General features: G+C 38.2%; 2 pseudogenes; one reads left to right on the top strand and one right to left on the bottom strand.

The window, feature by feature from the left end:
- The window catches only part of LOC119000341 (lysosomal-associated transmembrane protein 4A-like), a 143,121-nt pseudogene extending 119,281 nt beyond the window's left edge, over positions 1 to 23,840 (bottom strand).
- Positions 23,841 to 24,328: 488 nt separating this feature from the next.
- Positions 24,329 to 25,283, top strand: LOC119000340 (COP9 signalosome complex subunit 5-like; annotated as a pseudogene).
- The last annotated feature ends 786 nt before the right edge of the window (positions 25,284 to 26,069 follow it).

Here is a 26,069-nt window from a genome sequence, read left to right as displayed (position 1 = left end):
CTGGGAATCGCACTGCGATCGTCTGGTTCACAGGCCCGTGCTCAATCCACTGAGCTATGCCAGCCAGGGCTAGTTTGTTCTATACTCTTGAGGTGAGGTTGTAAGTGGGTACTTATGAAAGTACAAAGACTATCGGGGTTCAGGGATTATATACCCTAGTCATAGCTTTTAGGTTTCCCCTCCTCTCCCTTCTAAACCTTGAGAATAATGTACAGCTACAAAGGCTTTCTTTCTCAGTGTAGGTTCTTTGTCTGAGTTGGTGAGATTGTTACAGAGGCCCCCTTTCCCAGCATTGGCTTCCCTCTTCCTCCTGTGCAATTCCCCCTTGTGATGTTCAGAACACCCAAAAATCTTAGTAAGATTGTTACAGAAGTCCCTTTTCTCAGCTCAGTCTCGAGGTCTCTCCCCTTTTCCCACACTATTTTGCTTGTAATGCTTGGGACACCTGGCAATCTTATCAAACCAGGCTCAGGACTGCTGAATTAATTGGCAAGGCAAGTCTCTCTTGCTTCTAGCCTCCTGTATTAAGTTCTTTGTTAGATTATAATGGTGAGGGACCTGCTGTATTTCCCTATTTCCCCTCTGGCTGCTCATTCCTAGCTGCAACCTAACAGTTCCTATCACTGCCAGAGCATATGTGGCTGAAATTTTGCAAAGAATTTTGAATTATTATTCAGCCAGCCCTAGCAACACCAATCTTCACGTACACCTGTGAGCTCGCTTGGACTATAAACTTAACTGAATCTCAGATTATATCAATCAGGCTATGATGTTAATAGATGAAACCTATTTGCTGAAGTTATAACTTTTACTACCAAAAATAAGAGGTTACGAAGGGTTTAGCGCTGTATATCATAAGAAATGCAATTCTATGTCTCCACACATGTACTTCAATAAAAGGCACATCCCAGACATAAATCTGTTCAGTGATAAATCCACACAGTAGCCTTTTCCCCCCCCCATGTGTTGGCACCTCTCTTCTCCTTTGTTCTCTTACTTTCCTATGACTGTCCTGCCTCCCCCTCCCTTTTAACGTTTCCTCGCCCTTTCTCTCCACCTCCTCTCTTCCTGTAACTCTTTCCATTTTTGTTACATCCTTGTTTCCTTCATTCTGTTGTTGCCCTTTTGATTAATATCACCTTACATTTCTCTTGCACGTTTTCTTCTATGCACCAGCTATTGAGATCATTTTTGAAGGGGTAACCACGTGAATATTGCCGAGCTCCCCGTTCCCCCAAACATACTTCTTAGAGAAGGGAGGCCTGCCTATCATTAGAGGAAAAATATAAGGCCAAAGACAGTGACAACAGTCTGGAATGCTGTAATTACATAGAAGAATAAGGAATCCTTCAACTCCTTTCTTTCTATTAAGCATCTAATTTAAAACCTATAATTCTTCCTTTCTTTCTCATACCTATAGAGAATTTAAATTATCTTTTCAAATATGAAATGTACCATGACTAAGGAACAGTTTTACATAACAGTCCTTTAATACATAGGCAAATACCTCTTCACTGTTATCGATATGTTGCTAATTAAGCTGGAATAAAAAGATCTCTACACCTACCTAAATAGTGAGTAATACAGGGAGCTGCAGGAGTGGGGAGTCTTGAAATTAATACAAATACAATTTGTACCTCAGGGTACTCCATCTTTTTAAAAAATCTTTTATGACTTTTTTATATTTTGTACAATGTGATTAGACCCAGAAGCTGTTTGATTCACATAGTGGTTATCCTTCAGTTTTATAGTATATATAAATATATTAATGTAAATATTAAGCTTCATTGGGGTCTTTGCATCCAGAGGACAGATGTGTCCTCTACATTTAATTTAGGAAGAATATTTTTCTTACTCTTAGGGGAGAGAATTGCAGATTAAAAGACAAGATGAAACAAATCTTCCTTTTTTTCCTTAAAATATGTCCTGCAGCAAACACAGCTAGGGCCCAGGCTTAGGAAACATTTTACATTTGGAAATTGTAACAGACAGGAAAGATAAATGGAAGCTCATAAGCAAAATCAGTGAGAAGCATTTTTGTTTAATGATAGTCTCAAATCTGCATGAAGTAAGCATGACATTTCTGTGACAAGACGGTAACAGAGGAAGGGAAACGAGTCCAGGAGGATAAAATGCTTTGTCATTTATTTCATTCACTGGAAATAAGATTAGATTCCTAGATCCAATTCACAGTAGAGATGGGAAGAGGAGTGATCTGTTTTGAGGACATAAAGGTAAATTATGAGTGCTTTAAACATGACCCATCATATTTCTGCTCCTAGAATCAACCCCACATAAAGCTGATGCACTACCTAGGAAAAAAGCTGTCATGCAATTTTTACCAATACATAGGGCAGAGAGCTGAAACCTGCAAAAATAGTAAGCTTCACTTTAGAAAGGGTGTCCTCACCAAAATAAACCGAGAGGGTATGTTTTCCAAACCTCTACATGAAAAATGTTCTAAGAGAATAAGTGGAGAGAATTCTGTTAGTAAATGGCCCACTGGTAGTTCCAAATCTTCGAGGGAGGATTTGACCCTTATTCAAGAACAAAAACTCAGTTGAGTAAATTTGAAGGTCTAATTGGCTTTATTCAGTGATTCATGAATCAAGCAGTATTCCAACTAGCAAGTAAAGAGATACTCGGAAGTTATTCAATATAGAAGGCGTTTATAGTCAGAAACTGGGCAGAGAAAATTGAGGAGAGAAAATTTTTAGCAGAAGAAAAAAAAGGGAATCTTGTTTCCATGCAAGATTATCTTCCTTTAGGGAAAGGGGTTTGGGAATTTTTTGCAGGCAGATTGCCTCATCTTCCTTTGGAGGAATGTGATAGCCCATGTGACAGATTACCTCATTGGTACTACCTCATTGGAAAGTTCCAGATCGACTGATTAAGAGTATGTTCCTGGAGAAGGTTCAGACTAGTTAGGTTAGCTATTAAGTCTAGATTTAGTGTCATGGGCTTTAGCTCAAGTGACTCCATGTTTCTCTCTTTAACAGTTTTTTTTCTTAATGCTATTCTCTCTCCCATTCCCATGCTCACTTACTTTTTATGACATCCAGACAGTCTAGTTTTATGCCCTTTCTTTTCCGAGGTTTAGAGCCATGTATAACTAAGCAACAACTTGACATCTCCCTTGCTTGGCTCATATGGGTCTCAAACCTTATATGTCCCCAGATGAACTTACATCTGTAACTCTCATCACCACTCTACTTTCAGTGCAAGTAAAGTTGCATTAAGCAGAAGAGTGAGAATCATTCAGGAAATATTTTTTCTATTGTCAACTGTCCAGCTCTTTTTTGAGGTTCCCCAGAAATAGAGACTGAGACAGAGATTTGAAACAGAAGACATTGCGTCTTCAAAGGGAATAGTCCTTTGGAGACAGTCCTTAGGAAACTGTCAGTCACTGGCTTAGGGTGTGGGTATAAGAAATGGGGAGTGGTATCAAACTTTCAAGTGGCTTCTTGAATTTCTCTGTAGATGGAATTAGCTGTGAACCTAGCAGACAGCATTAACAGCATTGGTGCAGTAGGGGGCATGGGAGGGGGCACCATGGCATTTGTCCCACCAATTATATGAACTCAAGAACCAATTTTTATTTATTTAAATTATTTTATTTTCATTTTTATCTTCATCTGAGGAAATGCTGTTTGATTTTATAGAGAGAAGAGAACCAAGGGAGAGAAACATGAATGCAAGAGAGAAACATCAATCCGTTGCCTCACTATACACCTCAACTGAAATGAATCCACAACCTAGGCAGGTGTCTGACTGGGAATTGAACCTATGACTTTTTGGTTTATGGGACAACACTCAACCAACTGAGCCACATAAGCCAGAACCAAATACTAAATACTTTTTAAAATTATATTTTATTGATGATGCTATTACAGTTGTCCCAGTTTTCCCCCTTTGCCTCACTCCACCCAGCACCTCCGTCTCCTTCAGGCAATTCCCACACCTTTGTCTATGTCCATGAGTCATGCATATAAGTTATTTGGCTTTTCCATTTTCTATACTGTACTTTACATCCCATGGCTATTCTGTAACTACCAACTTATACTTCTTAACTCCTTCATCTTTTCACCTGTTCCCATAATCTCCCCTCCCATCTGGCTGCCATCAAATGATTCATAAGTATGATCTGTTTTTGTTCTACTTGTTTTCTTAGTTTGTTTTTTTAGATTCGTTGTTGATAGATATGTATTTATTGCCATTTTATTGTTCATAGTTTTTATCTTCTTTTTCTTAAATAAATCCCTTTAATATTTTATATAATAATGGTTTGGTAATGATGAACTCCTTTAGCTTTTTTTTTTATTTGCCCTTTGGTTCTAAATGATAGCTTCGCTGGATATAGTAATCTTGGTTGTAGGTCACTGCTTTTCATGACCTTGAATTTTCCTTTCCAATATCTTCTAGCCTGCAAAGTTTCTTTTGAGAAATCAGCTGATAGTCTTATGGGAACTCCTCTGTAGGTAACTAAATGCTTTTCTGTGGCTGCTTTTAGGATTCTCTCTTTAGCTTTAACCTTTGCCATTTTAATTATGATGTGTCTTGGTGTGGGCCTCTGCATCTGTCTTGTGTGGGATTCTCTGTGCTTCTTAAACTGGTATGTCTATTTCCTTCACTAATTTAGAGAAGTTTTCTTTCATTGTTTTTTCAAATAGATTTCTAATTTCTTGCTCTTTTTCTTCTCTCCCCCCCCCCCAATAATGTGATCGATGGTATGCATAAAGTTGTCCCAGAGACTCCTCATATTATCCTTGATTTTTTTGGATTCCTTTTCTTCTGGCCAGTCTGGTTAGTTGTTTTTTCACTTGTTTATGTTCCAAATCATTGATTTCATTCTAGGCTTTATCCACTCTACTGTTTATTCCCTGTAAATTGCTCTTTATTTCAATTAATGTAACTTAATTTCTGATTGGATTTTTTTAATGCTGTTGAGGTATTCAGGTACTCACTAAGTGCCTTGAGCAACCTTATAACCAGTGTTTTAACTCTGCATCTAAAAAAGTGTTTATCTCCATGTTATTTAGTTCTTTTTCCAGTGTTTTGTTCTCTTCTTTCATTTGGGCCTCTTCTTTCAATGTTTTTTTTGTGTCCTCATTTTAGCAGCCTCCCTGTGTTTGTTTCTATGTATTACGTAGGGCTTCTGTGACTCCCTCTCTTGGTAGCATGGCCTAATGTAGTAAGAGTCCTGTGGGGTCCAGTGCACACCCTCCTCTGTCACCAAGCTGGGTACTCAAGGTGCATCCTTCATTAGGGCTGAGTTTACCCTCCTCTTATAGTTAAGCCTTGATTGTTGTTGGTAGGGCAATAGGGTAGACTCAGTCAGTGACCATAACCTCTACCCTCTGCGGAAGAGCAGTTGTGCAGGGGCCTAGTTCACAGAGCAGGGATTACTTAAGCAGGGTTCTGGTGCAGCCTTAGTTCTGTCTGAAGCCACTTGGCATAAGCTATAAAGAGATCAGATGCTGAATGCCTTTGTTCTGGGTTTAGAGGTGCCCTATTGAGGGTAGGCTATTAAGCAAGGCCAGCTGCTGCTGGTGCCAGGCCTGGGGACACATAGCAAGGAAGAGGCCAGCTGTTGCTTATTTGAGAGGATATAGGAAGATCACAAGCATGTACCAAGATAAGTTATTCACATGGAAAAAACACTGGTAACTGCTTAGGTGGGCCATAAATTGGGTGGGGATAGAGTCTCATGGAAATCACCAGATCAGGGAAAACAGTGTGAGTCAGGCTGATGGAGTCTCAGATAGGGTCCCTGCCTGCTATCTCTATGGCTCTGTTTTGGGGAGGACTCTGAAGGGGAGCAATGTTCTCTGCTAGTAGTTCTGTGTTGAAAAAAGCTTTTCCCAATCTCTTGCCCTGGGGCCAGACACTTCAGTTCCTCCCCATATGCTACTGGTGCCTTTCAAGCTGCTTCCCTGGTGCTGGAGCTCAGTGGGAGTCAGTCTGAGTAAGTGTGTGTAACAGCCTGGGAATCCAGCAGTTTCTTCCATTGACTTAATCTCCCATGGTATTCATAGCTGGAAGCCATGGAAGCCTATCTTTCTGGCACTGGAACCCTGTGCTGGTGTGCCTGGTGAGGGTCTGGGACCCCTCACTCCCAAGATATCTCTCCCAAATTCTGTCTGGTACTCATGGGTATGGAACCAGCCTGTTCCATATCTCCTCTTCTCCCCATCTTCACCCCTCCTACCAGTCTGGATGGACATGGTTTCTTTTCTAATTCCGTTGTTGCAGGACCTCCATTTAACTTAATACCTCTTGGTTCTGAGTGATGGTTGTGCTCTAGTTTAATTGTAATTTTGATATGGTTGTGTAAGGTGAGCTGTGGCCACCTAGGCCAGCATCTTGGAGATCCAGCTCTTATATCATTCTTTATTCATTTCAGTTTGGACAAATCATGCACTATGGCAGCAGCATCCAAGTTTCCACTGCTAGTAGATCACAGTGCTAAGACTAAAATCTCTGTCTGTAGTCTGGTTTCCAGGGTCCAGGCAGGTGAAAATGAGTGGAGTAAGGACGAAAGGCCAGGTACAGAAGGTCACCAGGGTAGAAAGCCCCAAGTTCCTAGCAACAGGCAAAACAGGGAAAACAAGCAGCTCACCCCCAGGGTAAACTTTCCTTCCCTAGAAAATCCACCCCACAGGTGACACCACTCCACAGGTGACAAACACAAGGCCTTCAGGCTGAATCCGGCCCTCTACCTTGTTTTATCTGGCCCAGTACCTTGTTTCTACCTGGCAGCAGTGCTGAGCTCCTTGCCCCTAGTTAAGGAGTAGTCACATTTACACAGTCCTAAAATGACATTAGGCCCTTTGAAAACAAACACGATTTGATGTGGCTTCCAGTGAAAATGAGTTTGATACCCCCGTGGCTACTCCAAATCCCTAATTATCGATTTCAGCTACTCTGCCCTATCACTGTACTATCACCCTTGTTTAAAGCAGTTTTGCCCTTTCAAGACAACTACTATATCCTCCTAGTTATTCTTTATACACTCAACTGTATGCCTCTCCCATCTATCCTTGACAAAGCAGTCAGAGGTTTTTCTTAAAAATATTAACCAACCTGGCGGGTGTAGCTCAGTGGATTGAGCACCAGCCTCTGAATCAAAGGGTCGTTGGTTCAATTCCCAGTTAGGGCATATGCCTGGGTTGTGGACCAGGTCCCCAGTGAGGGGCATGTGAGAGGCAACTACATATTGATGTTTCTCTCTTTCTCCCTCCCTTTCTCTCTGTTAAAATATAAATAAAATCTTTAAAAAATAAAAAATATTAATCCAAAGTACTGTTTTATTTAATAGTTTTGGGGTAAGGTCACAAGTCCATAATATGGCCAATATACAGTGGGATCTATTTTGTGTCAGCCTCTCCATTTACTTCCCTAATGGTGTGCCCCTACCTCACTGTACTTCAGCTACCAGAGGATGTCTGAGTTCCCTAAAAGCATGAAGTTGCTTCATGCTTCAGGGCTGTTGTACATGTTGGTATTTCTCAACTAAACAATTTTCCCCAGATGAAGCTGGTTCTAGATAAAAATGTCATATTCAGGGGACCCTCCCCTTGCTTCCTGGACTAGACTTGAGCACTCATTGATCTACTCTCGGAGTACACGACACTGCATTTTAGCACTTGGTCAGAAATACAGTGGTGTGTGTGTGAGCTTACCTGTTCGAGTGTCTGTCTACCTCCTGTACCCCGCAAGATTGTTAGGTTCCATGAACGTAAAGCCCTTACCTATTTTAGGTTTGCTATTCAGTCTTCTTCAAATATTCTTAACATAAGCTAAACTCTTAATAAATATATGTTAAGGCAAGCAAATTAATCAAGTCATTACATGTGGGAAAAGGAGGCAAAACCAGAAATATTGTAGCTGTCCTTCTCTGAGCTCTCTGAAAACTAGGTGTTTCCAGCTGAGATTTATTTAGAGATGTATTTAGGCAGTGGTGAGGTGCCCAAAGAATCTGTATTCTTTTGTCTAGGAAACTTAATATGAACTTTTCCATGAAAACTAATAAATGCAAGCCTAATGTCAATGACAGAACTAGAAGAATTTAGTAACGAGTTCAGTGTCGTTTGTTTAAGGGAGAGCAGTCCACAGACTGGGGCTCTCCTCCTGAGGGATTTGGGGCAAGGCCGGCTTTTGGAATAGGCAGCGTGGACACAGGGCGGGACTGGTGAGGAGGACAGGGATTTTCTTAGAAGGCCGGAAGGTCCCGTTCTCTAGGGCAGCAATTTATAACCTTTGCCAATCTGACAAAAAAAGAGAGTGTAATTTCAATTCATTCATTCATTCATTCCAGATAGCTATCATTGTGTTGGCTGTTGTCATTTTTTAATAGGATAGCCAGGGAAAAGGCATCATTGCCCCTAACTAAATAGTTACCCATTGTATGTTTTAAAAATTCTCATGGTACATCGGTTCAGAATTTCTGTTCTAGGGTAAATTGAGCTGGTTAATGAGCTGGCAGATTGTGATTCGGGTATGTTAGATTTCTTCAACAGGTATTTCTTCCACACGCTGCCTGACCAAGTTTTCAATTCGCGAACGGGGCTGGGTCCCAGGGGTGGTCTCCCTCCATATTGTGTGCCCCAATAGACAAATGAACTTTATCTCTAGTAATTATGATAAGAGCTAATGTTTTAAGTGATTAGTATTATATCACTTAATATAGGTACTTTTGTAAGCATTTATATGTATTAACTCCTGTAATCCTCCTTTAACTTAGATGCTATTATTTTCCCAAGTTTATGTTGAAGAGATTGTGACCCTTTGAGTTTAAATAAGTTGCTCAAAGTCATATAGCCAATATTGGTGAAACCAAGTTTCAAACTCAGAATGACTTTTCTAAACAACCTTGCTTTCATACAGGATACCCACAGTGTAAGGTTTAAGAGTGTGGACTTTTTGCTATTTGATTTGTACCTCTGATAATCTATTAGATGTGTGATCTTAAAGAAGTCATTTAACCTCTCCAAATCTGTTTTCTTATCAATGAAATGGAGATAATAAAAGTACCTGCTTCCAAGTGCAGTATTTGGCACAATGCATTTCAATTATTCCATGTTCATTTGCAAGTAGCAGAAAGCCTAAATTACACTGGCATGAGCAATAAAGGGAAATGTTTGGCTCATGCAACTGAGAAATCCAGTGTAGGATGAACTCCAGGTAGTATTTACCCAGGACTTGGGATTTTTCCAACTCTGTTCTTCTACACTGCAGCCCAATCCTAAGGTTAGGGTGAGAGTGCTTACCTCCTTGTTTGGAAGAAAGTGTTTTTCCCCAAGTCACCAACTGGGTAAGGAAATTCTAGGATTTATTCTGTTTGGAATAACTTTGGTCAGGAAGCCAAGGAGATAGTAGATTGCCCTGAGAGATGAGCAAAGATCTGGGCGCCACTCACCACGGTGAGAAGAACAGAAGAACCGGGGTGGGGGGCGGTCACTATTCAGAGGTCTCTGATGAAGCCAAGGCCACCCAAACATTGTGTCTTCAACACGATGGAATAATGGTAGTTCCCCCAGAGAACTTCTGAATGCTATTGAGAGAAAATGGTATCAGGTGTACAGCTAATGCATTTTTACTAAAAATTATTATTCTTGTTTTTGTTATTAACATAAATATCTATGTAATACATGTAGGAAACTGACATTTCTATTTGCACACTGGGTTATATGTAACAAACAATACTTGTGAGAGAGAGAGAGATCATCTATCTGCAAACCCCGGAGTCCCAGCACTCAATCTTGGACTTCTCTGGTATACATTTACCAAAATCAGATAGATTTTTAAAAACGGTGTGTAGACTCTAGATATTTCACTTTTTAAAACCAAATTTGACACCTGTGTGATGAGGAGCACTGTTGGTATTGGGATTTATGAAGGTTATTTTTACTATAGAACTAGGTTAAGTGTTCCTGGAAGAAGCAGTTTTCCCTGGAGCCACGCTAAACCTTTTTTATCATCACCTAGCGTTTGTATGAAAGCCCTTTTCCTCCCTATTGGGTTCAGAAATGTTCCCACACCTGAGAAAGTACCTGTTGAATGAATGGTTAAATTTGCTCAATCATTTAGTCAAAGAAAAGTCATTTTTAGTACAACTGTGATGTGAAATCACATATCAAAATACTGAGAATTTATTCTGAAAGTGCTTAGAGGAGCCAGATGCCTAGTTCTTAATGTCAATGTCTTTTGCTGAAAGAGAAATATTTGGATCGAGTAAGAGGAGAGGCAAAGCACATCAGAGTGAAGCTTGAAGGATGTTACCCATGTACAGGGAACAATGTGTTCACCCTCACCCATATACCTCCTTCCACATCCCAGAAAAATGTACTGGTATAATTGAGAACCTTCTTTCTAAATTTGAAAAACAGTGGTTTTGTAACCAAAGGGCCCCAATTAAAATGCCAACTACACCAAGCTTGTGTGACTTGACTTTACCTTGGTTATCCTCGAACCAGCTTCTCCATCCGTAATGGGGAGGAATTAATTAAAATAATATTTTTTCCTCCTTACAGGTCAGAATTTTAGGTCTTAAATTTTAATTTGAAATAATACAATTCAGTACTCTCAAGAGAAGAGAAGAAGGAGATTTCTGCTGAATTTACAACAAAGCTATTTGGCAACAGAGTTCTTTGTCTTGTGTTCATACTCCATTAGGTTACATGCTCATACTAAAAGTCCATTAAATTTCCCAGGATAATATCTTGCCACATTTTTAAAATCTCAAAAATGTCTAAATTTATTCCTTGCATGATCATCTTTCTTTAAAAATAAAAAAGCATCACTCTTTCCTTGTTCATGAAAAATTCACACATCATTTTGGCATGGTTAAAAATATCTCTCTAATGAATCAAAAATGGGAGGGTTTTCCCCCTCAGTTTGGTCTTATCTCATACCAACTCACAGTGATGCATTTATCTATTTTTCTTTCTTCATTCAGCTAACATGTATTTAGAACATGCTGTGTGCTTGAATCAGTCTGCAGGCTGGGCTAATTAAAACTACACGTAGGTTTTGTAGTTTCTCTCGTGGGGGAGGTCTTTGTGCTTGCTGGGATACAGTTACCTTTTGGTTATGTAAGACAGACTTAAAAGAGAAAATGCTTTCACTTGTATACCTAAGTTTTCCAGTAAAAGACAGGCTAAAAATTTATTTCCACAGCAAGCACAGACATGTAGACTAAAATGTTTTACCAATAAAATCTACCTTCCCTTTTTAGATGGATAACCTCAATATGCAGACTGGGAATATGTGCAGGCATGCAAAAGAGGAATCTTTTTCTGTTCTTTTGTCAAAGGATCTGTATTGACAGATTGAAATGTATCAGTTTAGAGTAACCAGTAGATGGTGCTTTTAGTAATAAGTTTTTTAGAAGTTAACTTGAATATCCTTTACATAGAGTTTTTTTCTTTTATAAAACTAACCATAAATGAAACAAGGTGACATATTTCCATGACATAAAGTAAAATCTGTATTTCTATTTTTAGTTACATGAGGACTTGCAAAGCTGAGTGCAGTTTTTTCAATGTGCTCTCAGGCATCTTTCAGATAATAAAATTATATAAAAAAGCTGGAGTTAATGTAAGAATTATAACCCACTGATTTAATTAAGTGTTATATGTTTATGTAGTTGTAGTAATTTAACTGCCAGCATAAGTTTAATTACAGATAAACTCACACATATTGTTTTTGTTCACACTGCTTTAGTATACTTTTTCTTCATAGACAGAATGCTTTTAAATATGAAACATTAATAATTTTATATGACCCATATAGGTAAAATTACAATAAAAGTAAGATTCTTGATCTCAAATAGCAACAACTATAACAGCAACTGCTCTCAGTGTGTTTCGTTTGGCCTCTTTTTTGGTTGTGACCGCCATTGCTTTTATATCAACTTAATTTTACAATATGACGGTTTTCTAGTTGGCTATGTCAGTTTCTTTGAGACAGAAATTGATTTCAAACAAATGAATAACACTAGGTAGTATGAAGGGTTTAATCACATAATAGTAATTTCACACATGTTTTTTGAAGAGATGTGTTTTCTTTGTCTTGAAAGAAAACACACTAATTTGATTTTTGTGGAACAGCCGTGTAAAACCCACTTGAGTTCATCACACTGTGTAGACTAAACACCTTTACAAAAGCTTGAAAAGTTTCGTTCTCCTTCCGTGGCCAGTGTCTATTAGGGGGGGAGTTAATGATGTCGGTGAGACTGTTCTACAACTCTTTTCTACCAGCTAAAATTTGGGAAATTTCATTTACTTTTATTGTTATGGCTTTCTGTTTCCTTTTGGCCTTCATCAGTGTATCTTAAGCCTATGAGTGTTGCTCATTGGATCTCTCAGTTTTGACTTGAGTGTGAGTAGACCGTCTGACTTGACACTAATAAGAACTGGGAGGGCAGAGTTGCCAGGGTGAAGAACACTTGGGAAACTCAGCAAACGGCCCAGTAGGAGTGATGGAGGGTAAATGACCAGTTTACTGGAGCTACTGGACATGTTCACCTGAAAGATCCCAACAGGTAGGGGATTAGATTGCTACCTTCTGTTTTTCACACTTCCTCGAATCGATGGAAAAGAAATCGTCTTTCTAGGGGTGCAGGGCTAGAGGGGACACTTGTGATAGTTTTCATAAAAGTGAGTAAAGTAGACGAGCCTGGATTCTGAATCCCGGAATGAAACGCATCCATGAATTTCTGCCTTTGTGGGTGATTCACACATCTTCCAGGGACAACGAATACTGATTTTAGTATAACCAAAATGTATGTGTTACAGTCACGATAAAAAATGTAGGTGTCCTTAGTTTTAAAGCCAATAATCTGTTGTGCTTATTGTGAATTGTGCTGAAAATATGGTACTGGTTGTGTTTATGCTCATATTTGAGCACTTCTCACTACAAAATCAGACCTGTTTAATCTTCTATATAATCCCCAGTCACTTTTTGGCCTTGTTCCTATGCAATACAGAAGAAGGAAACATAAGGAAAAGTTGAAAAATAGTCAAGAACTCTTATTGGTTTCTGAGTCAGGTAGGGAGTGGATTTATAAAAAAGGAGAGACTATGAAAGAAGTGTTATTCTAAAAAATTACCCACTCTAAAATTACAATTATCCTTCCAGTATCAAAGAAAACAGTATACATGCTGCATAAGTGAACTGATACTGACTGTTTTTTTTTACTCAAATTAGGTAACTATCCTATTTCAAGCCTAAATGATATTAAGTAAGGAGATAATTAGATTTGGGCACTGTCCCTTGAAAAGGATAGTTATATTTTCCAGGTGCCACTTAATTTTCAGCTAAAAGTAATGTGATCTGCAGTAGTTCTCCAGAAGTTTTGGGTCTGAGTTTATTTTCCCATGGTGCTCATAAGTCAATAAATGTTTCATTTGAAGTTCTTGTGTGTCTCCACATCAGTGATGTGTAACAGCTTAATAATAAGCCATAACAGTTTAATTCAAGCCAACTAACTTACCATATAAATATGATTTAACTAAAATTGAGTGCTAGCAATGGAAAGCAACATGTTGATTTGGAGAGTAAAACAAAACTACACTAGTTTCTATCTTCTGAGAAAATAAAATCCTTCATATTCATCTTTATTCATATTATCACCAACAGCTTATTGGTGATCTGTTAGATGAGAGACTGGTTTTCAATAGGCAATGAGTAATCAGCAGTTTTACACTTTATCTTTGTAAAACACAGAAATAAACCAATGTCAAAATAATTTATTTAAAAAGTCAAGCAAAAATGATTGCCTTTCAGACTCTCACTAGACCCCTCCTCAGAACTATAAATGTTCTGCCTGACCTGACTGGTGTTCCACTGATTCTGAGGGATCATTAAATAACATGATCTAATTTTATGAATACACTCGGCAGCTAAATGTCTATTAAGGGACAGTCTCACAAATATAACACATAGCGGGAATTCGCCTGTCATCCTTGCACAGGGACTGCACTGATCTCCTCCTTTTGTCCCAGTTTTAGTGTATGTGCTACAGAAGCCCAGTTGCCCATTAGTAAATGAGCGAATAAGCAAGCGGTGTGCCATTGACACAATGGAATACTACTCAGCTATAAAAAAGAAGGAAATCTTACCATGTGTGACAGCATGGGTGGGCCAGTAGTGCACTGTCCTAAGTGAAATAAGCCAGTCAGAAGAAGACAAGTATAATATGATTTCACTTACATGTGGAATCTAATGGGAAAATAAACAAATAAGCAAAACAGAGACAGACTTATAGATACAGGACACAGACTAACAGCTGTTAAAGGTGAAGGGGATTGGGGGGGGGTGGGTGAAAAAGGTGAAGAGATTAAGAAAAAAGTCATCACAGACAACAATATGGTGATTCTCAAAGGGGCAGAGGGGGATGGGGGAAGGCAGAAGAGAGAAAGGGGGCATAAATTCTGAGGTAAGGAGACTTGACTTTGGGTGGTGATTCTCAAAGGGGCAGAGGGGGATGGGGGAAGGCAGAAGAGAGAAAGGGGGCATAAATTCTGAGGTAAGGAGACTTGACACAGTGTAATATACAGATGATGTGTTATGGACTTGTACTTCTGAACTCTATATAATTTTACTAACTAAGGTTACCCTAATAAAGTCAATTAAAATATATATAAACACAGTGGGGAATATGATGTTAATTGAGCTATAACATAATTTGCTATAGATCTATATAAAGAAGTTAATGAGACTACAGGAATAAAGTCAAAAAGTCTAAAATAAGGCAACCAGGAATGCCTAAAAAGAAGATACCGAACAATATAGAAATGTATAATTTAATTCTTATTAGAAAAATAATGGCCTAAAGAAAATCTTGCTTTTTGTCTACAGGATGAATACCAAAGCTGATTACTTTCATTATTTTTACATATGTTGTGATTACTTATAAAAGGCTGAAACCACAAAGACGATAATCATAGTTAGTGTTTGTATTATATAGTTTAGATCACTAACTAGCATCCTTGATATAGAATGTATACTTTACAGTATGCAAATTGTTTTAATTTATTTTATCTCACATTTTTCATGAAACTTCTCTCAAATATAAAACGTTCTTAAATGTGGTAAAGTAGATATAAATATAAATATGAGAAATAATAATTATACAATGACTTCTTTAAGTTATCTCCAATAATTTGGTTTCTTAGGTTGCATCCAATGTTTTGTTAACATCAGTGTTGGTTAATATTTACCAATGCTGAAAGAGTTTTGATTCTTAATGTTAAATTGCCCTCCATAAAGATAATCACAATTTCTATTCCCTCTCCTGGAATATATGAGAATATTTGCTTTGCCCAACTGTGTTGAGACATTTGAAAAAATATACACAACTATGGAAATGAACATTTCACTGTTTCAACTTACTTTTTTGGAAAAGAAATTACAATTGACATGAAGCAGGCATTGATTTACAAATCATTTTTGTAATTGTCTATTCAAGCCCTTAGCCTACCTTACTTGTAACTTTACTGAGTATTTGCTGTGCACCACTTTTCAAAAACACTTTACATATCTTATCTTTTTTGAACCACCCTGTTTGGAAGGTACTGGAAATCCCTATTTTACAAATCCAAAATTGAAGTTTAACCATATAACTGGTCCCAAGTTATAGAACAAGCCATAAGAATCCAAATCCAATGTGCCTCTATTTAAAAAAATAGAAAAGAAAAGAAACCTTGCAGGAGAAGATGAGAAGACAAAGGTGATTTTATTTGCAGTTTGGAGTAAGACTCTCACCAAAGCTGGGTTCCTACCACCCCACAGAAACTATCAGGTAGGGTTGCTACCTCCCTTGATGGTTACAGTTTAAGGACATTGTCCTCAGGTCCTTGTAAATGGCAGCTCCTTTGCAACATTGCAAAGGGGCTCTGGGCAGAGAAAAGATTTGCAATTACATTACCCTTTGGGTTAACTTGCTCTAAAAAAAGGGATGTTAGGAGCTGAGAGTCGGGAAGAAGCCTACCAAAAGTTTATTAAAGCTGAGAACTTGAAGACCTTCTTAGATGCTCATGATCACATTTGATTATTAAAAATGTTAACTCTGTCCGTCATAATCATGGCAAATAATTTCGAACGATAATATGTTACCTTGTATTTTAGTAAATTTTATAACACTAGCACTCCATATGTGTCATAGAAAATGACAAACAACTGAGTGGAGGGAAACCTTTAATTACACTAGCTATGTATATATTACGCAAATCAGTTTATTTTGCTATGACACTTTTAGTCCATATATGTTCAGTGAACTTTTTGCAATTAACAATGTATTTTAAACATTTTTCTTCACAAATAACTGTACTCTATGCTCTACTGTATCATTCTAAATTTCTATTTGATTTCATCAATGTTTTATAATTAGAGTGGACCTCTACTATTTCCTGTAGATTTCTTTCAACCTAATAATAAAAATGCATACATTGTGTATATAATCTCAGAAAAAAAGTATTTGTTTTTGCATAGTAAGTAGTAGTAGAATATTGTTATTATAATTATTTTATAGTACATACTGTATTTTCTAGGTATTTTGCATTTAATCCTTTCAAGAGTCCTATTTTAATTTATATATTTCTGATAAGAAATTTAATCACAGAGGTATTAAGTTTCTTGCCTAGGGTCACATAGCTACTAAATGATTTTCACAATAACTTTTAATTAGTAAGCCTGTGGAACATACAACATATAATGTTATGTAAAAAAACTGATTGAAAAACAATAAATATGTTAGGATTTTATTCTTAGAAAACTGGTACAGATATATGATAAATTTATTAAAAGGCTATAAACCAAGATCTGAACAATGTTTACATCTATTAGATAGAATAAATGTTATTTTTTATTTTTGTTAATATTTGAGTCTGGTTTATATTTTTAATATTGTTATATATCTTTATTTTCAAATGTTATAATTAATATATCTTTGTCCACCAAATATTAAAGCACAGCAAAGTAGAAAACAAGACAATAAAATATACAGAGAATATGAGAAGTACTATAATATAGAGATCCTCTATATCTCTTTTTTTCAGTATCTGAATACTTAAGAAAACTACACAAATTAAAATCTAGGTGCTTTAAACATTATAAATAATCTTGATTTAAAACCTGTGTTTATGTGTGTGTGTGTGTGTGTGTGAGTGTGTGTGTGGAAATTTGTTTCCTGCAACCATCTGAAATGTAGACAATACTGCAGAAATTACTTCTTTAGCTACAGAGGATGTTATAAGTTATATTGCCAACAATTTAGATATGAAAATTGAACTTTGATTCAGAATTGAGGCTAGCATTTCCCACTGTAATGTTTTGTTTTGTTTCATTTTACCATAGACTTTTGTTGTCATGTAACAAAATTTTGCTCAAAGTGGGATGTATTGTAATAGTGCACTAATATATTTTGATTCTGAGTAGAGAATAGTTTCCTAAGGAATTTGGATGTTGCTGGCTAGTCTTTTGGGAATCATTGAAGTTTAGGGTTATTTATTACTATTATTCAAAGAAATATGTATGTTGGTGTCATTTGTTTCCAGAAGAATGCTTGGTCAACAGCATGTGGAACCAACCAAAGCGAAGGAGAGCTGGTGGTAAGAATGCCGTGCAGATAATCAAGATAGCAATAGTTAAACAGCAGACGGTATGTTCTGGGTCTATAAAGAAGATGAAGAAGAACATGGGACAAAAGAGCATTAGCAATGGCGTTCAGGGGCCCAAGATGAAAGGAAGAGGTAGATAGGGATACCACAGCAACAGTTCCCAGAAGGCTGTTCTGTCATTAAAGGAGGGTTTTGATTTAAACAGTCTGACAATCAATCTCTATGATACAGATTAGATTTTCCCAGTGAAGGAAGAAAATAAAAAAATCTAAAAATATGATGCCTACTTTTTTTATAAATGCATTTCTTTAAAAAAATTTTTGACTGTAATTTTAGGTGTGTACCATTGTTTTTCTCAAGAGATTCCCTCTTTATTTCCAGAACCCTGATCAAAAAAGAGTTGCTAGTACTAACTCATTTATATACTCAATCAACACCTATTCTCCCGTAACATTGTATGATTCTAAAATGGCCATATTTAATTTTGATTTTGGGTTTAGAGTTATTTGAGTTGGTGTCTGCTTACATTTTTCTTTTCTCAGAGTAGGCCTGGGTTATTAGATTGTGCATTACATTTACTAAATAAGATTTCAGAAAAGGATTTAAGGTTTAAATCCCATTATAGAAGTGTGTGTGTGTGTGTGTATGTGTGTTTTACAAACACATAGGTAATTATGAAGAGCTGAAATAATAGTAGTTTAGGTGTTGTAAACCAGAGTGAAATACATAAAAGGATATTTATATACTATTTTTAAAAACTATGCAAATTGAGAAATATTTTTGGCTTCAAAATAGATTTTTAAGTTGAGATTCAAAGTGGATAATTAAAGCTATATGTACTTATCTAAAATTATCTAGAAATGTCAGCAGTGTAAAATTTCATTTATGTAATTGTGTTGATAACTTATTATTGTGACTGAGTGGGGTTCAATAAAAGCATTTTTTACTGATTGGCACAATCACAGTCTAGAAGAGGTTGAATAATCATGAATAAGCAGATAAGTTGTACATCATTAGAAAGATTTAAGTGACATCTAATTAACACCGAGTAATTATATGCTTTTGCAGAATAGAAAACACTATTGAGTGATAAATGGGAGAAATTCACATTAATAACAGGGACATGTGGTTATTAAACTAGATTGAAGTCAAACAACTTTTAAAAGGAGCATCGAATGTTTCAACAACTGGAGTGTCCAGGGTGGGGGTGGGGGGTTGTGAGTGGAGGTTAAGGGAACTCACCAACACTCTCATATTGAGGCATGATTAAAAGGCATAATGTACTGTGCCTTCTAGTCATTTGTGGAATAATAAGCAGAAAAAATCAGAGTCCATTGTCCACTGCACACATTTCTTTATTGTCTTTTAGTATGGTAAGGGTAAGAGTAAATCAAAATTTACATATATCTTTCCTAACAGTTCTGGATTTTCAGTTCAATTTTTAGTCCAGCCTCATTTTCTAGCAAGGATGAAATTCACAACAGTCTTGTTTCTTTCAGAGTTTTTATTTTTATTTTTATTTTTATTTCTATTTTTAAGTCAGTGCCTGGCCTATACCTTGAGCTTACAATCAAATGTGTCTCCCCTTTCTAAGTGCTCCTTCACTCATGCTCAGTCTTCCTAGTGCCTTTGCATTGGTGTTCCAAGATGGCCTTCAAATAAGCATCGCACTTCCTACCATTTATGTAACTAATACACAATAATTACAGTCTCTGATAAGTGCCTTGAGCTGTGCTAACCACCACTTCACAAGTATTTACCCATGTGATTGTCAAAGAAAGAAAGAAAGAAAGAAAGAAAAGAGAAACTTTATGAGGGAGACAAGTAGTAGTGCAAACCATTGAGTTTCAACAATGAGCAAAAGGAAGACTGGAAACTTGCCAAGTTTCCAACAGCTAGTAAATAGAATTAACTCTCAATTTTTCTGACTCGAGAAATTATGTCCTTTACCTGGATACTTTGTTTACTTCCACATCAACACCTACTCCTTAGGTGCCCCAAATTAATTCCGTCTGAATCCCAGATTTCACTTATAATCTTTAAAATGAGCAGAAATGGAAGAGTATTAATCCATACAAAAATGATAGAAAGAGAACTATTTTTTTAAAGGCTCAGGGTTTTAAAGTTCATCAAATTTCTAGCCTACACCTTAATTTGTTAATCTAGGGCACTGTTTTATAGGTACATTTAAATTCAACTCAATTTTTGCAAAAAAAAAACAACCTCAGTACCCTCAAATAATTGGGGGATATATTGTGACAATATTTACAAACATCTACTTAATGAAAACAAAACTTTCCAGTCTACTGAAAATAAAAGGTCATATTGAAAGTGAGAATGAGTGAATTATGGGAGAGATTTAAATATTTCCAGTATATTATCACATTCTTTTTTAAAAAATAGGCTTTAATTCCAATGACTGGATAAACACAAACCGTTTATACAAAGATAATATACACATACCATATATACGTAGTCATCATGGTTATATCCATTGCTGCAATGCTTACTGTTATTAAAAATATTTAATCAGGGTGGTCTGGTACAGGTAAGGATCAATATATTGGACGTCGCCTTCTGACCCCCTTTCCTGTAGCAGCTGCTGGGCTCTTAGATCCAGAGAAGCCTTTGCTGCTGCATCAGACAATAGCTTTGTGACAGATGTTCTGTGTTCAATTGAAAGAGCACAGATGAAAATAACCGTCTTTCCATGCTTGTGAGACCACAGCTGAAAATGAGCAGTTGTCCCCCTTCCAGACAACTGCTATCAAACTCAAAGAACCTTGAAATAATTTGCAGCCCGCCCTGCACTAGAATGAGACCCACATAGTCCTTGAGGCTGCCAAGCTCCGCACTATTGAAACACAAAGCTGGTCCATTTTCCTTTCCTGAAAATTCTGCTGTTAGAAACAATGACTGTACGACTGATGATAACATCTACCTCAGTGACTTTGCTCATTTTCTATTATTAAGTATTTTTTGTTATGTAAGGAATATATTTTCTTTGTGGATACATTTTTTTAAAATAAATAATAGTGGCGAAACAGAAGCCATTCATAATCCTATCTAATAGAAATAGCCACTTCTAATATTGTGGAGTTTATCCTTCCCACATGCTCACAAATGCACACACACACAAACACACACACATAATTTTTAAGTAAATAAAAAGTAAGCTTACTTACAATTTTATAACTTTCCCTTTGATTTAATACTACTTAATAAAAATGTTTCTATGTCAACCAAGAGCAGAGAAAAACTTCCTCTCTTTTCTCCTAATTCTCCTGGAATAATCAAATTGACATGGCACAGACTGACAGGAGAAAACAGCCACATTGAATTGCATATGCACATACAATGCTTTGCTAAATAACACAGGACCCGAGGACAAATCAGGCGTTTGAGGCTTCTATACCACCTTGTGATAAGGAGAAAGGGGCTTAGTGATTTGGGACTTCAAAAGACAGGAAGGCAATTCACATGGATCAAATGTTTCATAAATAAATGTTTGCTGAGCCATCTTTAACAATGGGATGGACACAGAGAAGACTCTGATCAAAGAAGCTTGTTAGGTTCCTCTCTATCACGCACTAGTTCAAACTAAACATGGTTATCTGTGATGCTATTTTCCTTCCTAGAGCAATTCCTCTACTGAAATTCTCTTAGGCTGTTAGGCAGGCATTCAAAGGATCCTCCTGAGTCTCGTCTTTATTAAAATAACCAGCTTAACATAATCATTCTTCCAAAAAGGTGTATATCGGGGTGGTAATCCTGTTCCTTCTCATCAGTACACATACCACCGATTTCACCAGGAGTAAGAAACTTTTTCTGTGAAGGGCAAGATAAATATTTTAGACTTTGATGGCCAAATGACCTCTGTCACAACTGTCCAGCTCTGACGCTGTAGCTGAAGGAGCTAGGTAGGTAAACAGGAGTGGCTGTGTTGCAATACAACTTGATGTACAAAAGCAGGAAGTATGCCAGAATTGACCTGTGGGTAACAGTTGCCCATCTTTGACCTGCACTGTTATTTTAATATGGGCATAATTTTCTGTGACATGGCTATATTACAGCTTATTGAAGCCTTTTGCTCCCATAGGGTATTCCATGGGCTTTCAATCTTTTGTTATTATTAAAAGTCCTGCAGTGCCAAGGATCCCACAGCAGACATTCCTCCCAGTGCATTGACTAGTATGCCTGGGGCAGGGTGGGGGGCAGCCTTCCTGTCCGTTAGGAACTCTCCCAGCCTCTCTGGACCTCTAGGTCTCCTTCTTAGCCAGCAGACCTCTGCAGACTTTGGATTTCATCCACAATGTTTTCTCAAAATGTCCCATTTCATAAGAGCAGTTACATACAGGATAGCCTTTCATCGGTGTGCTGTTTTATTATGGTCATATTGGCATGTTATTTTTTAGGCATTTAAAAAATTTTTAGCATTTGGATGGTTCTTTTGAAACTGGAGGGTGACCGAATTGGGGCCCACCCTGCCTGTCACTGCTCAGCCAAAAAGCAGAGACAGGGATCAGATTACAATTGCACTAAAGCTCTAGGTGGCTTATTTCTCACGTTTTCACATTTTCTAAATTCTAAGAAAGGGAGGAACAGGGACTCATCCAGTTGTCACTCTGCCCTTCCTGTCCATTTACTTTTTTCAGGATATGTTGATATTCTAATGTCATTTAAAGTACATTATGTGAAATGAACTCAGCTTCTGCCTCTCTGCATTAGAAACGGTGAACAAAGGATGATCATTAAGCAGTTTTATTTCTGCCCCCTCATTTCTAACGCACATTATTCTCTTTAGAACTTCCTAATGAATAGAAATGTTTAGGCTCTGTTTCCCTGTCTTTTGTGTATGCTTTATTTGATTTTGCAATTTGATTATCTATGCCAGGAGATTCGGAATTTTAACGGAGATTCTTTTGTGGTTTTGAGTTTATGGTTAGTGTTTTTGTTTGTTACTGATTCCGGTATTTCTGTTGTTGTTGTTAAAGTTGATGTATTGCACAGAGATTTAAGATGTGCTTAACTAACACCCCAAATGCCAAATATAGCCTAATTTGGTAGAGACAACGATAAAACAAAACATTTTTATCTGAGGCAGAACAGGACTGTTTTGTGTCAAACCTTGTCGAGGTAGATACAGCGCTGTGGTGATGGATGGGTGGTGATGGAGGAAAGGTCAGGAAATGTAATGACACTTATTTCCTCTCATGTGGATTAAAGGACAGTGTCCCAAGATGACAGAACAATAAATGGAGATTTATGTCTATTACTTACAATGATAAAGATAAACAAAAAATACCTATCCATAAAATTCCCAAGAGGGTAGGAGTTAGTCAGAGAATATGAACTAAATTCCTGAAATTGAAAGTGCTAGTAAGTTTGTTGCAGGTGTATCTGGTGAGATGGCTGGGGAGAGGAGAGGGACCCTGAGGCGGTGGCACTGTGGAGAGCCCGTGGTATCCAAGAAAGAAAGGGGTTAGAAAAAAACAGCAGAGGTGGAGGGACTGAAACTGCAGCACCTCAAGCGGCAGATTTCCACGCCCGCGGTAAAGGGTAACAGACCAGCACAACACAGTCATGTTGCCGCTGCAGCGCAGCCATGACTCATGATGCAGCAGGAGGAAACTTTCCCAGAGTTTGTCTGGGCTGGGGAGGTCACAGTGACATGTGTCGTCTTGTGAAGGTTAACACAGCAGTAGGAGAAGGCTCTCTAATGGAGCATGCGCCAGGCTAGTGAAATGATTGGACAGAGGGAAAGTCCTCCCAATTTGCTTCCAGAGTGCATGGAATTTGGGGGCTAAAGATTAAATGAAGGGCGGGCAGAGTCTTGAACCTTCAATGGCCTCTCACTCGCCTAGTCTGGGGCTGGCTCTCAAAAAGCTGAGTCCTATGTGCTGAACCTCACCCCGGGAACAGGTGCCTTGGCAGTGGTCCATGGGACACTGCAGCTCCGCACTGCATGGAAGGTCCCAGACCACGTCTTACTCTGCATCTGAGATCAGCACACGGACTCAAGGATGGACTGCTCGTTGGCCCTGGGGGCTCCAGCAGCTTCAGGTGCTGGGATGCACAGAGGGAACCCCTGCATGACCTGCTGTAGTGGTCAGCAGCAGCTCTGAGCCCTAACATGAGAAGCTGCAGGGAAGCAATGGCAGCACGGGCCCCGCAAGCACGCACTCTAGGACAGGAGCCTGAAGCCAGAGAGCCATCCATGCAGCACCCTTGGTTTCTAGAAGAGCAGATAGGGTGGAGCTGGATTTCTGGACACTGCTCGGTTCTCCTGGCAGCTGGGCTCTCTCTGTGTTTTGCAGGAGAGATTGGCCTGGAGTCAGGGAGATTCTTGATCTCCCAAACTAGGCAAGGTTTTAATAAAGACCTCTTTCCTTTCCCACTAACTTTTGTTTTATGCTTGTGTTCAGCGACAGATGGTCAAATCCCATTGTGTTCCATAACAAGTTGACACTGCTTGACATTAAAAATCAAGAAGTTGAGGTAGTAGCCTGTTATTGAGCATTATAGAAGTAGCCAACATAATTAAAACTGAGTTGAGAGGTTTCATGGACACCTTAAAAGTCCAGCACGAGTTTGCACCTGTGGTGCCCAGGGTCTAAACTTGGTGAGCTAAAGCAGCATCTTGATTGTGTAGGTGACAGCTTCTCCAGTCCCTGGTGATGGAGGCATCTGAGAGTGGTGTGGCCTAGATGACCTTGGAATTGGCCAACAACATACAGGAAGCCCAGAGTATTGATGAGAACTACAAGTACAATAAGAAACAGCAGCAAGAAATTCTGGTGGTGACGGCCTGGACGAAGGATCATTGTTTTAAGTACTGCACAATCTCAGCACTGACTCTACTGAAAATGCTGGTGCCTACCAGATCAGGAGTGATGGAAGTGATGGCTTGATGCTGGGAAAAGTAGATGGTGAAACAATGATCATTACAAACAGTTGCTTTGCCTATAGAGGGCAAGAACCTGAGTAAAGGCTCAGACTGGTGTGTATGAGCACGTGCCCGCATGCACAGAAAATGCCTAATTGGCCATCTTGCAAATGCAATTGGTTGGCATCATAGCTGCCACCCTGGCTATGGCTGCTGGGTTTCTAGAACTGGTGTTACTACTCCACAGTGTTCAATCAGCAGTTCCAGGAGCTATTCTTAGCAGTGGAGATTGACCCAACAAGAACAGTATTAACAGGGAAAGCGAATTTTGGTGCCTTCAGGACATACCCAGAGGGCTATAAACCTCCCACTGAAGGACCTTCTGAGTACTAGACTTTTCTACTTAATAAAATAAAAGTCTATGCTGTAATGCAAATAATATTATGTTTTAGATGTTTCATATTTTGAGTCTTCTTTAGATAGTAAATTGCTTGAGCTTTTATGGAATAAATACTGGGGGAGATAAGCTCATTCCTCTGGCTTGCTTACAAATGCAGACAGTACCACAGCTTATGTCTTTGATTTTTCCAAAAATTAGGACAGTTAGAGAAGCCCAGCTGGGACAGGGGAGTTTCATGTTGGATTTAGAAATACATGACCAGGAGTTAGAAGACAACCTTGTTAATGCTACCTGAGACAACAGTAAAAATACATGAGAAGCTATCCATGGATTGATTTCTCAGGTTATTAAGGATAAACTGTTTAAACAAATTAACATATCTTTTAAAAATATATTATGTCGATTATGCTTTTACAGTTGTCCCATTTCCCACCCTTCATTCCCCTCCACCCTACACACCCTCTCCCACCAACATTCCCCTCCTTTAGTTCATGTCCATGTGTCTTAAGTTCTTTAGCATCTGCGTTTCCTATACTATTCTTGCCCTCCCCCTGTCTATTTTCTACCTACAATCTATGCTACTTATTCTCTGTACCTCTTCCCCCTCTCTCCTCCTCCCACTCCCCTGTTGCTAACCCTCCATGCAATCTCCATTTCTGTGGTTCTGTTCCTGTTCTAGCTGTTTGCTTAGTTTGTTTTTGTTTTAGGTATGGTTGTTAATAATTGTTTGCTGTCATTTTATTATATATATTTTTCTATTCTTTTTCTTAGATAAGTCCCTTAACCATTTCATAAAATAAGGGCTTGGTGATGGAACTGCTTTAACTTGACCTTATCTGAGAAGCACTTTATCTGCCCTTCCATTCTAAATGAAAGCTTTGCTGGATACAGCAATCTTGCATGTAGGTCCTTGCCTTTCATGACCTGGAATACTTCTTTCCAGCCCTTTCTTGCCTGCAAGGTCTCTTTTGAGAAATCCGCTGACAGGCTGATGGGAACTCCTTTCTAGATTGCTGTTTCCCTACCTCTTGCTACTTCTAGGATTCTCTTCATTTTAATCTTGGGTAATGTAATTATGATGTGCCTTGGTGTATTCCTTCTTGGGTCCAACTTCTTTGGGACTCTCTGAGCTTCCTGGACTTCTTGGAAGTCTATTTCCTTT

This window comes from Sturnira hondurensis, unplaced genomic scaffold, assembly GCF_014824575.4.
Source record: "Sturnira hondurensis isolate 20B ecotype Veracruz unplaced genomic scaffold, ASM1482457v3 Scaffold0015596, whole genome shotgun sequence".
In the NCBI taxonomy this organism is placed as follows: Eukaryota; Metazoa; Chordata; class Mammalia; order Chiroptera; family Phyllostomidae; genus Sturnira; species Sturnira hondurensis.
Note: the sequence above shows the minus strand (reverse complement) of the source record. Positions and strands in the feature narration are given on the sequence as shown.